Source organism: Taeniopygia guttata, chromosome 3 (genome assembly GCF_048771995.1).
Source record: "Taeniopygia guttata chromosome 3, bTaeGut7.mat, whole genome shotgun sequence".
NCBI classification, from domain to species: domain Eukaryota; kingdom Metazoa; phylum Chordata; class Aves; order Passeriformes; family Estrildidae; genus Taeniopygia; species Taeniopygia guttata.
This window is the reverse complement of record NC_133027.1, coordinates 108,271,149-108,284,326: the sequence shown is the minus strand read 5'-3', so window position 1 is coordinate 108,284,326 and position 13,178 is coordinate 108,271,149.

The following is a 13,178-nucleotide window of genomic DNA, read 5'->3' as shown; positions in this document are numbered from 1 at the left end:
GGTGATGATCTTCCTCCCCCTGCCCTTGTTATCCTGGTGGAGGTGAAGAGTTTGCTGTTGCTTAGTCACCTGTGGCCAGGCTGTTCCCAGGCAGCTACAAGGAGCAAAGTTGTCCCGTGGTGGCACAGAGCAGGAGCTGTACAGTGAAGGTCTTGGCTACTCGAGGTCCTCCAAGATGCACCTGGCTGGAGGAGATCCCTGATTCCACAGGACTGCCTGCCCTAGAGGACTGAAGAAAGGACCTCCTGATAGTATGACCAGCTGCCTTAGTAGGGAAGGTCTATCCTCCACTTCTGGTGACTGTCTGGTTCCAGTTCTGGTTTTCTTTTGTCACATGGCTACAACTCTTAATTTTTTTGTGCAGCTCTTGCCATTTTTATGATCCCCAGGACCAGCGGCAGCTCCATGGGCACGTTTCTGGTGGCAGGGAGGGAGGCAGACTGTTTCTACTGTGGGGCTGTACAAAGGGCTAAATCCTGTGACCCAGTGCCATGGGGAAGAAAGTCATTACTAATCCCTACCATATAGCGGCTCTGCCTGCCCAGCAGGATCAATGGCGCCATCTCAGCCCCATTATGTTGACTCTGAATCAGCAAGGAACGCCTAGGAGCTGGGAGGAGAGGGCTCCTCCCTGTGCGGGGTACTCTTGCCTGCCTGTGGGACAGTCAGGGCCTGCTTCCCTTCCCCCTGATTTTGGAAGAGGTGATGAAGTGCTCAGTGGCTGCTCATGCCCACAGGCTAGCCCAGAGCCCAGCAGGCCGGGCAGGGCAGAGACCCTGCCGGGATCGGGTGTGCCAGGCTCGCCAGCCCCAGGAACACGGGGCGAGCACGGGAGCCGCGCACCGTCACGGCTGAGGCCAACCAGTTCTTCTGGCCGGTAGAGGCAGGGGTGGATCTTGGAGCCATTTCCAGGGAGCAGGCTGGCGCTGGGAAAAGCAGGGAGCAGCTGCCTCTTTGCCCTCACATTCACACAAGGCTGGGAATCCAGGATTTGGGAAACGGTCGCCCATCTCTCCCTGTGCCGCTTGCGAAAACAGAGGGCGACGGCTTTTCAGACGATACCATTTAAGGAGTTCCCCAGCTTAGTGAACCTCGGCTGACCTCAGGGTATACCGAGTTTCCAGCTCAGCGGAGCAGCGCTTCGGTTGAAAGCACGCAGCCCAAAACTTCCCTCCTTGCATCTGGGGAAGGGGGGGCTGCCGGAGCACGGGCAGCTAGTGGCGGCACACAGACAAAAAGGTGATGTCGCTGACTGACTCTCGGATGCAGCCAGGCCCCTTCCTAGGAAGGATGTTGCAGCCCAACAGGATCAGCCTGAATGCGAAGCAGCTTCAGCAGCTTTTGGCAGGCCCTGGGTCAAAGGAGGATGGGAGGGTGCCAGACCCACAGCGCTACTGGGTGCTGCATGTTGGGGCGCAGGAGCAGCGCCCCAGCAGCGCAATGTTTACAGAGGTGAAAAAACATTAATAACATGCAATATGCTCCTCCTGTTGTTTCAATAAGATCAAGGTGTGTACAGGAGAGCAAATGTGTGTATCTACATGCGCACACACACGCACTCGCTGTGGCTGGTGTGGAATATCGCTCGGTGCAGGATTATTCCAGCCAGCCTGCAGTCAATACTGACAAATACAGTATACGTCCCGTCTTGCCCACAGCAGTGAGGGAGCTGTGGCAGGCTCAGTGTTTTCCTCCCTCTTGTGAAAGACCTGGGGTGTTTTCAGCAGTGTGGGGAGCTTGGGTCCTGATGGCCTCGGGTCCCAACAGTGCGTGGTCTTGCTGCTGCACCAAGAGAATTGGAGAGGAGCGACTCCCAGCCCGGCGCCTTCCTCACCGCCAATTCACCCCTCTGTGCTCTGCCCGCTCGGCGTGCTGCAGGAGACAGGGGTTCAGGGTAAGAATTAAAAAAAGAAGAATAATAAGAAAAAAAAAATAGCATGTGAGATCATATAATTAAAGATGGTATCAGAATGTGTAATTAGGATGACTGAGAGAACTTGGCTGGGAGACGCAGCCAAGAGCTGAGTTAGTGTGTTTGCCAGTCCAAAGCTCCTTAACAGTAATTAATCCTTAAATGTCCAATTGTTCAGAGTTCAAGGAAACACCTCCTACTACTGTACTTTGTGTTCCTGTTAAGCAAGGAGACACAGCAGGGCGTGTGCCCTTATTCTGTAAGAGCGACACGCCTAGGGGTGTTGTTAGGAACTAGACCGAAGGTTGAGTATAATTATTAACTACCTAAGAGTTCCCAGCATTGCACAATTACCCAAGCCGCCTTGCAGCTGTGCACTCGCCCTGTTTGGGTTTTTCATTGTTTTTTTTTTTTCTTTCTTTCTTTCTTTCCTTTTGACATAGAAATGCTGAGCTTTAGCGATGATATGTACAAATCCTACTGAAGTGTCTTCTGCTCCCCTGCCAGTGTCCATTGTGTCACTGAGTTAGGATGTGGTAGCGGAGGGGAATGAGGGCAGTGCCTATACCTATATACATAGTGTATGGCAGTCTGTTTCAGCTCCTGCTGAAACTCAATAGGCTTCTTTACATCATTTGCAAATTTGACCTAGAGATTTTCCCTTTGTTTTGATGCTGTCAATGACTCTTGCATTAACATAAAAGCCTTGGCTATTTACTCTGGGGGTTTTCATTCTGTTTGCATTTTTGAGGTGAGTTGTGTTGGGTTTTTTACCTTTGCTAATATTAAGCGAGGGGAAAACCTGGAGGAAAGAAGTAGGCTGGACACAGTAGGTGAACTGATCTGTTTGTCCTGCTACAGGGCTTCTGCTGTTGTTGGACCCAGATTGAGGTGGTCACTGGGATGGCTGAGAAAGGATGCTGAGGTGTGGGCAGCTGGATCTGGCCATAGAAGGCAGGTGGGTTTGAGGAGCAGAGGGCACCGCTGTTTGGTGCCTTCAGGAAAGCCCAACTCAGCAGCGGCATCACAGCTCTCTGGCAGACAGGAGGGGAGATGTGTCATTTCCTCAGGTGCATCATCATCTTTTAAGTCGTGTTTCTGTGTTTTTATCCTCTCCCATCTTTTTTTAATTGAACCTTTCTGGTGGGCGTGGTGAGGGCCCAGCTGGGAGCCGGCCGGCCAAAGTCGCTTCTGGAGGGGATCATTAACTCGGGCGTCAGCCAAGGCCGTTCAGTGTTTATAAAACGCAGACAATTAAACACAGTCGCAGCCCTGCAATGCTATAATTGGAAAACAGACTGGGATGATGTCCACCAAGAGGGACCGGCTCCCCGGCACCAAGGAGGGATGGGCGGGCAGGGCTGTGCTGTCCTGCCAGCCCAGCCAGACCCGGACAGGGCCACTCCGTGCAAACGCCCAGCCGGGAGGGTCCCGGCCCTGCTGAGCCTGCATGCTATGGATGTGAAACAAAGGCTTGGGAGGGAGACAAAGGAGAAAAGAAGGGACTTGCCCAAAGCCAGCTGACAGCCAGGAGCTGGCTAGGCGCCTGCCTGGCTCCCTGGGTGCAGACTGCACTGTGTCCCTGTGGGTCCATGGTAGGGATAATAGCATTGCTTCCACAGGCATATATCCGGGCATGAAGGCCCTTCCCCTGCCAGGCCACCATATGGGAAGGGGGGGTCACCCCCTTGGGATTTGGAAATAGCCATTAACTGAGTCCTGGGCTCAGGGTGGCTTCAGGGTCAGTCAGTGGAGAATGGGGTGGTTGGGGCTGTTCCCAGATAATACAGTACTCTTGCAACCCAACCTGCACCCTTAGCCAGTCTGGTGCCACAGCACCAAATGCCATTGATGGTTTTTCCCCTCCAGTGGCTGAATGGCCACAGGGAGCTGCATCAGGCAGCTGTTGGCCTCACTTTCCAAGTCTTCTGTGAAGTCTGGCAAGTGAGGAAGATGCTGAGTACTGAAATGGGATCGCCATAGCCCTGCTCCAAGCTCTGCAACTGACTCACTGTTTCACCATGAGCACATCACTTCACCTTTTTGTGACTCAGAATTTTCATCTATCAATTAGGGATTTATGAGGTTTAATTAAGGTCTGTGAAGCCCTTTGAGATCCTCACTTGAAAGATGCTGTGCAGGCATAAAGTGCTGTACACAATGAAGAAAACAAGAGAAATTAAAAGCTCCAGACGAGAGAGAAGAGAGGGCAGGTTTCCCACTGCTTGGTCTCCCAATTACATGCTCCTTGTTAGGATGGCAACCTCACTTTAACCTGTGGACAAACGAACTTGTTCACCCCTTCTTGCAGCAGACAGGCGATGACGTGCAGCAGTGTCTTACTCATTGGTTAGCCTTCAGTCATCTTTCCAGAAGTATGAGCAAACAGGGAAGGGGAAAGGGAGCAAGGGCGGTTGAGGAGTATGAATTCCAGAGAAAAGGGAAGTATCAGAAAGCAAGCTAGGATGTGCAAGGGCCTTTATCACTGCTGTTGAGATCTAGCTTTGCACAGTAACAAACAGGAACAGATTTCATCTGTCCCTAGAGGTACGTGCCCTGGAGCAGAGAAGAGCTGATGAATTACAGCAGAGAGGAAGCAAGGGAGTCTTCTTATGCAAGGCACCTCTTTGAGTGTCAGAGAGGAGGTAGATTCAAGGAGTTTGAGGGAAGTGTTTGAGCTTAGCAAGATGAAAAGTTGTTTTATCTACATTTTTTAAGGTAAAGGCCTTGTTTGCAGAAGCCGTGGAAAACACACTCTGAAGCTTATGCTAAAATGTAGGCATAAGCTTTGCTGAATGGGGACATGCCCAAATTTATTTAGGTGCTTGGTGGGAACCAGGTGTAGGGGCTGGGAATCTTACAGCAGTGATAATAGCAAGACCTCGAAGGTCCCCAGGAGCCATAGAAAGCAGTAATATGTGAACAGCCTTGCTGTACTATTCGTAGGGACAGGTTGACTGGGGTAAGGAATGGGCAAAAAACAAGTTCCTTCTCCAATCTTTATTTTCTCCTTTGCTTGCAGTACAAACAACCCTGTGGAAGCAGGCTCCAGTAGGTGTGGTCTGTGTATGCACTCGTGGGTGTGCCGCTTTGTCGTGTTAAAAGGACCATTCCTCACCTGAAAGCAAGTTTCCAGGTTGTCACCGATAGTCACATCAAAACTCGTGACCCCTCCCATCCCCCACCTGCATACCTTCCCTCTTATGTAAGAAAAACAGAGATGCCTGTTGAGATGAAACCCAAACTAGTCCCGGGTTTGGTGTCTGCCTTCATCTGATCTGGGACCCCTCTGCCTGTCTTTCTTCTGAGCTGCCAGGAAAACAGATGCATGGTAATTGCTGCTGGCTAGAGCAGCGATCAGAGCAGCTGTCCTCACTCTTCTCTTTCTCTCCCAGTCCGTTCAGCTTTCCTGAAGGTTTCTTAGGCTTTCTGTTGGGCTGGCTGGTCTGCTCTAACTCCATCTTTCTGAAACTGCTAGTGGCCCAAACTTGGCACAAAGTTTAGGATTAGTGAGCACTGTTTTGGAGTAAAACAGAACAATGACTTTCTGTGGCATACTTATGACACTCCATTAATATATCCCAAAAGAAATGTTTTTATGCAACGGCAGTATACAGTTGACTCATTATATGATCCACTGTAATGCCTCCAGATCCTTTTGTGCAGTACTGCTGCTTAACCAATTATTCCAAGTCATCCACTTGTGCACATTATTTCTCCTTCCCAAACATAGTACTTTGCTGTGTTTTTATTGAATTTTATCCAGTTGATTTTGAGCAGATTTTGCAATTTATTGAGATCACTTGAAATAATAACATGCACATTACTTGTTCAGAAAATCCTATGGACAGGCCCATGCCTGCACCCATAGCTGGTTCCAGAGCCCAGCCTTTCCATCTTAAAAAAAAAAGGTCTGTAGCACTTGATGGCATTCGTGCAATATTCTGCTGAAATGTCAGGATGAAGCCTGGCAGAGCTACGAATTTTGGAAGGTTCTTTCGATGGAAATATGGGACAAGAGCATCTGTTCAGCTGGCAGTGGCTTTTGGTCTCCAATCATCTAGCGTTGGTTTGAATCAGTGTTATTTTCTGTATTATTTCTGGTCTTCAAAGCATGCAGTCACTGAAAATATGCAAGCTTGGAATTGGCTTCTGGTGGTATACCTGGACAAATGCAGGTTGCACCAAGAATCCCCTGGCATGGACTTCTCATCCTAAGGATTAGAGGTACTGCTCCTCCCCACTCTCAGGAGAAGGGTCAGGATGCTTGTTGTGCTCAGGAGTGAAAATGCAGGAATTTGGTGTCATCTGGTGGCAGCTGCGAGAGTTACAGCTGGCTAAAGCAGGCGTGACCCTCCACACGCTGTTTGTTACTCAGGCCAGCTGGCCATGTGCTCCAGCCAGAGCACTGATACTCCTTTCTGCACTGTAAATACTTCTACTCCAGCCTGGCTTCTGTAGTTTCTGCATGCTCACCCCTTCTATTTATTTTATGCCCATTTACTCGCTTCTCTTTCTGGAGTGCTGTGACTTCAGGTTTAAGATTGGCTTGATGGTGTTTGCTTGCTGCTCTCCTGGGATTTCTTTGCCTCACAAAAGGAAATTTAATTTCTGTAAGCATCTCTTCACACTTACAGAAGGTTTCAGCTGCTTGCCCTTGCATGGTCCCATAGTTAAATAAGCGTGTCTGTGTCCAAAGTCCCTTCAGCCCACTTCTTGAAGCACTGACTCTGTTACCCACACGTTTGCCTCAATGCAGTTCCACTCACTGGGTGAAAGGAAGACACAGAGCACTTGCACAGCCCATGTCTGGCTTTTTTGGCCACAAAACAGGTGAGAGCAGATCAGAGCACTGCACAGATGGTGAACACTACAATGGGAAGACGTGTTTGCCACAATTTGTGTTGTGTGAAGTATGTGAAGGGAGAACACCAAGCCATGGAGCTTCTGCTGCTAATGGATAAAAACTGAGCAACCCTGAGGGCTGTGGAGTATAAAAGTCTTAGAGAGTTTGGTGCAAATGCAGCCAGAAAAGTCAAACAGTTTTATGCATATGAGGAAAAGCAGCCTTACCTCTTTTCCCTGTCTCAATTGCTATGCTACCACTTGACAGTCTTCTCTTTTTCAAGAGCAGCACAAGTATTAATGATGCAAAAGAAGTATAGCACATCTGGGGCTGGCTCACTGAGGTCAAAGAAATAAATTTTTTGATGCATAAAGACAGGCTGAGAAATGAACTTCTGTGAGGGAGTCAGGTAAACAGAGGATTTTTAGGATGTGCATAGATGGATTAGCAAGCCTGAGACACCCGTGGCACCTAGACAGGCTGACCCCACATAATCTGTATGTTGCACCTTCATGTGGGAAGAGCTTCCCACACTGGCTACTGCAATTACAGCTCTGGCTGACCACAGAGCCCCTTTGTGGCATGCATACAAACAGCCAAAAGCTGGCACCACTTTGGGAATTGTATAGCTTAGTGGAAAAGAATTGGAGAAAGGGAATACTCATGTTTTCATTTTACAGAGAACCACAGTGCTTTGAGATGACTTCTTCAACTCACAGTAGTGTTTATTTAGGTGCCTGATTTCCATGCAAACGTTTGAGAATTAGGTACTTTGCATGTGAGCAGCAACAAACTCACCCAGAGACACAGGAAGGGAGCACATGTTTTCTGGTGCCTGCCATCGAATGCCATCACTGCCTATCAGAGGCAGGCAGATTGCTTCCCTTTTCTATCTGCCTTCCTGCCAGCACTGCTTTCTCAAGGCTGTGGTAACACTGGTGAACCCTTTCAAGTCTGTGGCTGTAAACAGGGCTCCCCAGAAAGGAGCTTTATCTCCTGATTTGATAACCAAGGGGCCAACTGAGGAGGCCACAGGAAGTATCTGGTCCCCAGTTTCTTGCTGCTTGCAGACTCAAATGAATCCTCACAATACAGAAAAGTCAATAAAAAGAGTCTTTAGCAGAGGAACTTTAAATCTTGGCTTCTGCTGTTCTCTGGCTGTCCAGAGTCCTCAGCAGCCTTGCAGCTATCATCAGGCTTCAGGGGCTCCTTGCCCCAAGGAGCTGGGAGGATTTCAGCCTATGGCATGATCTGCAGCTTGCCTGTATCAAAGGCTGAGAAGCTGCTAGAATAGGCAGTGAGGAGCAGTTCCAGCTTTTGCTGCAGAGGGCACACTGTGTTTTTGTGACAGGTGATGGGGATTGAGGGACCTGTGGCAGATAGACAAGCTGCAAAGGCAGGCTGGACACCACCAGCCTCTCTGTAGCACTGAGCAGTCTGTGGAGATGGACTTTTGGCTGCACTTTAGTGCCAGCCACAAATGAATGGCTAAAGGGCTTGTGCCCTCAGCAAGCAATCAAACAATCTGTGTGGGAGGTTGTGTCCTACTTAAGGCACAAGGAAGAAATTCCAAGTTTCGTTCAATTGTTGACATTGGATCAGAGTTTTTGTTGTTAGGGTTTTGCCTTCAGCTGCTGGGAGGTGCTTGCAGGAGAGCACTGCTTCATAGCTCATCCAAGATATGGGCATAATTGCAGTGGTGATCTTGCTTATTTATGTACTGCCACAGCTTAGGTCTCTATAGCAGCTATGCAGATCCTAACTGTGAAAGTCAAGAGTCTAACCATGCACTGAGTTTAGGAAAAAATTAGGGAAGTGTATTTGAAGCCTTGTGTTTGCTTTTTTTTTTTTATTTTCTACCAATATTTCTTTTCTAAAGCCATTTTAGAAATAATTTATATCCTCCTCGATTGCGATACCAAAAACCTGTGTTTTTTAGAGTGCACTAAGCATTGCAAGGCCTTTTGCCCATTCCTGGCAATCTGACCTTATGCAGATCAATGTTTTCCAGTTCCTCATTAACGTTTTGTTCTTCTTTCCGTGCAGGATTTGCACTCCCTCCAGCAGGTGGTAGCAGCCTCCTTCAAGCTGTGCAGCTCTCCTGCCTGCTGCTGCAGAACTGCTGCTGATGGTTCATGTCCCTGCCTGCCCCTGACCTCACTTGATCTCCTCACCCTCTGCTGCACGGCTGAGCTCCCCCGAGGAGGAAGATCTTCTGTTTAGGTCCAGAGTATGCACTACATGTACCAGCAGTGTGAATCACAGCAGGAGGAGGCAATGGCACAACGTCACAAGGACACACGACATGTCTTGCTTTTGTATGTGATTTATTCCTAATGGTTTTGTAAGCAGTTGTCATGGTTTGACGCTGGCACAATGCCAGCACCCCATGAAAATACAACTTACCAATCAAATGCTGTGAAATGTGATCAAGAACAGAGCAAAGCAGGCCAAACTTAATAACAAAAGAAAAAGCTTTATTACACTACTACTACTACTACTATAAAAGGAAAAGAAAGGAAAGGAAAAAAACACACAAAATTCGAAATGAAAACCTTCCAAAACATTTCTCCTCCCTCCACAACTCCACCAAACCCCAGCGAGACCCATTTAGATCCTTAATCAAGTTTTCACCCTTCAATATAATCAATACTGAGTCCATCGGGGAAGAGAGGAGTCCCCCTTGCACCATAGACCCCCAGGAAACACAACTGCCACCTTTTGTGTTTCCAATGTCACACGTGGCACCGCCCAGACCGGCCAATGTGACACTCTTCTCTCCATGTCACAGTGCTCTCACCACCGGGCATGGACAGAGACTGCTTATAGGGCCCCTTTAAGGATGCTTTGCCAAGGACCACCAGGAACAACAGTCCAGTATCACAATTTGGGACTAGAGTCCCCCCCATTTTCCCCTGGGGCCGAGGGTCCAAAAGACAGAGATCGCCTTCTCTTCTTCCTGAAGATGGAGGGCATCCTCACACCCTCCTCAGCTCTCTCTCTGTCCACTCCAAAACTGGTAGTTGCTGCAGAAGGTCTCTTGGCTCAACCAATGCATCCCCCTAAAATGCAGTCCCTCTTGAAAGAAAGAGTGGTTCAGTCTATGGTAAACAAGAAGAGTCCAGCCAAAAAGCCACTGCATCATCTCCCCCCAACCTTCTTCTCTAAACATCTGAGGTTTCAAGCTGTCTCTCTTTTCTTCAAATTCAGGAGGAGTAATATTTCATAAAGCCTTCATTTCTCAGGAAGGGTTAAAAGTCCCAACTCCCAAGGATGGCTCGCTGCCCAGGCTCCAGCTCCCACAGCCCGGCTGGGCACCTTGCGGCCCCCCCACTCTTCTCCTTCCCTGCGGCGAACTGCTGATAAAACCACCGAGTCTCTGTCTCTTTTTCTCTCCTGGGAGAGAGAGAGACTCTGGGGGGAGCGGAGACATCCCAGATTTCTCCACCCTTCCATCTGCAGGAGCTGACCCAGCCGGTTCCGATCCTTTACCTCCTGGCCTACCTGTGCAGGCCGCATGGCTCCCCTCCCCCACCCAGCCCGGGCTGGGCAGGGGAGGTCCGTATCATGCGATGACCGGAACCAAAGAAGGACGAGTCCTCCTGGGAATTCCGCTTTTAACCCCTCTGTGTTCTCAGAGGCGTGTCCACCTTCAATTGGTCACCCCAAGTGTCAGTATCTAAACCTGACCCCTGACTGGTGAACCTCTTCCTTCTAAAAAAAAATTCTCTTCCCGTGTCAAACCATGACAGCAGTCATGTTCTATCCATCACAGATGGATAATTCAGGGATGTGCTTCCTAAATACAAAATTCAAGATCTAATGCCTTGTCTAGGCAGTAGGATTAGCTGAAGCAGTGACAGGTTGCAGATAGGCTCTATCTTCAAATGAAATGGAAACTCAGCCTCCTTTGTATTTCCACAAGGAGTCCTCTATGCCAGTGTAACATGACAGTTTTGTGGATGCAATTACATTATCCACTGATATATGGCCTCTGCTTATTAGCAGTTGGGTAAGCTACCTCCCTAACTTAGTGCAAGTACAAACATCTTGGGTTTAATTATGAATGCTATGGAGTTTTTTGTCTGTTTCTTTTTATTGTTGGGGTTTTTCTTCTTTTAATATGCAGCCATACTTTCCTTATTTGTATTTTAAAACAGTGGTCTTATTGGTGAGGATTTAGATTAGTTGAAAGAGTTTTTGGGTTTTGCTATTCTGTATGAATAAAATAAATGCTGGATAAAGCTCTGTTTAACAGAGGAGGTAAGGAAAATCTTAAAGACAGGCTAAAAGAAAAAAATCCCATGGCTTTCCCAGCTGTGGCTTCCATACCAGGTATGAAAGATGAAGCTTTAGGTTTATTATAAGCCACCTAAAAATGCAGCAATGAACCAAAGGGTTTGGCTAATACGCTTTAGCACCTGTGTTTGAGTATCTGTTTGGGTGTTGCTGGCTTTACAGCTGTAACTGTGACTTGACTATTTGGGTTTTTTTTTTGTAGTGGTTTTTTTGCACAGTTGGGTGTAGACCTGTGAAACAGGCCCTTTGCTCGAGAACGTGCCAAGGCACAAAACTTCTGCTTTTCACCACCAAATCTCACTTAAAACTCTTCCGTGCCAGTTCAGTTCAGAGCCCTCTCCATCCAGGAGAACAGACAGAAGACTCACACAATTCAGGCAGGGTTAACTACCACACTTAGCTAGCTCCTTGTCCCACCTGAGCAGTGTCAGGCACTTCAGGGAAGACACAAGATGTTCTGTGTTGATCATTAGGTAATCAGCTACATGGGTGCAGTTCCCTAGGGTATTATTAAATACCATCAGCTGAGGGTTGGTTTATGGGCTGAAACTCTCCTTACCTCCTGTACCTGCATCTAGTTTTGCCCTTGCAGTAATGTAAAAGCCTTAGTTTGTCCCTGACACCTTCTAACAGAAAATTGTCTTGTCTTCCTTTTGCAAACTTTTTTGATCTTTGCTGCTACTTGTTATTTGCTGTTCAGTCTAGGAGCTATTTTGATACTTTGGTGGTGGGAAGAAGTGTTTTGAAGAGGTTTACAAGTCTTGAAGTTAATGCTGCTTTGCTTCTGGAACATGTCTCAGTGTTTAAAGGCTAAACTTACTCTTGGGTCTGTGGCTTATGGAAAATGAGTGAATTATTGCTACCTTCCTTTTCGTGTTTTTCTTGGTTTACAATGAGAAAGGGGCTTTCTGGGGCTTTATATGCTTCCAGGTCTTCAAGAAGTCTGTTTCTCAGACTTTTGATAGTGACAGCTTTCCCTTGAGGAGTGAAGCAGCCACAAACCCTGACAAAACCCACCAAAGGTAACTTTCATCCATGCAGAGAGTGTGCAATGCCACCTTGACTGAGAGGATGATGGTCCTGACCAGCCTCACCTGAACCTCCCTCATTCTGAGCAGGTGCTGGGGAGTTCCACTGCAGCTCAGCCCAGGCAGGGCTTGCTGCTGTGGTGCTGTGCTCTGACACTGAGTAAGAATTTAACTTTTCATTACCTTACTGGTTAAAGGAGTTTGGCTGTCAGACTGCTTCAGGTGTGAGACCCCCAAGCAGAATGAGCTCATCCCTCTCAGACTTGAAGCTGCAGCTGTCTCTGAGGTGAGAAGTCCCTTGTGCTAGTATGGTTTTGCTGAGTTGAGGGTGGAGGAATGCTTTCCCCTGTCTATGTACATTCCTTCTTGCATGTTGCTCTGAGCAATAGCTGTTCATGTTCAGAATTATTATAGCATTCCTGGTTTTTGAAAAGAAATGAGCACAAGATCTACCTCCCATGTGTTCCTTAAAAAAAAAAAAGTCAAATTTCTATAATGAAAGAACAGAAAGCCAAAATAAACAAAAATCCCTTTGAAGGATGGGTTAGACTGCCTGAGTTGGGTGTGTTAGTGGCTTATTTAAGCATTTAAAGCTCTTTACTTAAGCAGACTCCCATTATTCATGGAGGAGCTCTCTCTGGGTGTCTGTGGGCTCGGAGGAGGCTGGAGGTCACTCTGCTGTTTTGTGTGAGGACAGCAGGCTGCTCTTCAGAGGTTTGACCCTGGTGCTGTAGTTGAGGCACGGTGGTAGTCTCACTGGGGGTGTTGTATCACAGTCTAGCTGGCATTTCTGCACGCTCTTTGACTCTGCTGAAGTGACTGCTGCTGTAATAGTGTCACAACAAGGGGTTTGGGGACCTGTCAGTGTGAGGGCAGAGCTACTGCTCCTGCTTGTCTGGCACTGCTCTGTCGTGTGAGACACAACCCAGTGAAGGAAAATCTGCCACAAGAGGAACTAGTGGAAGAGAAACAGGCACAGCATGAGTCTGCTTGAAGGCAAGAAAGGAGACAGGCAGGGAAGGAGACAAAAGGAAGAGCACAACCTTCCACTTTGGGTGGGTGTGGGCTGCTGCACGGGGTTCAGTTGTCCTTG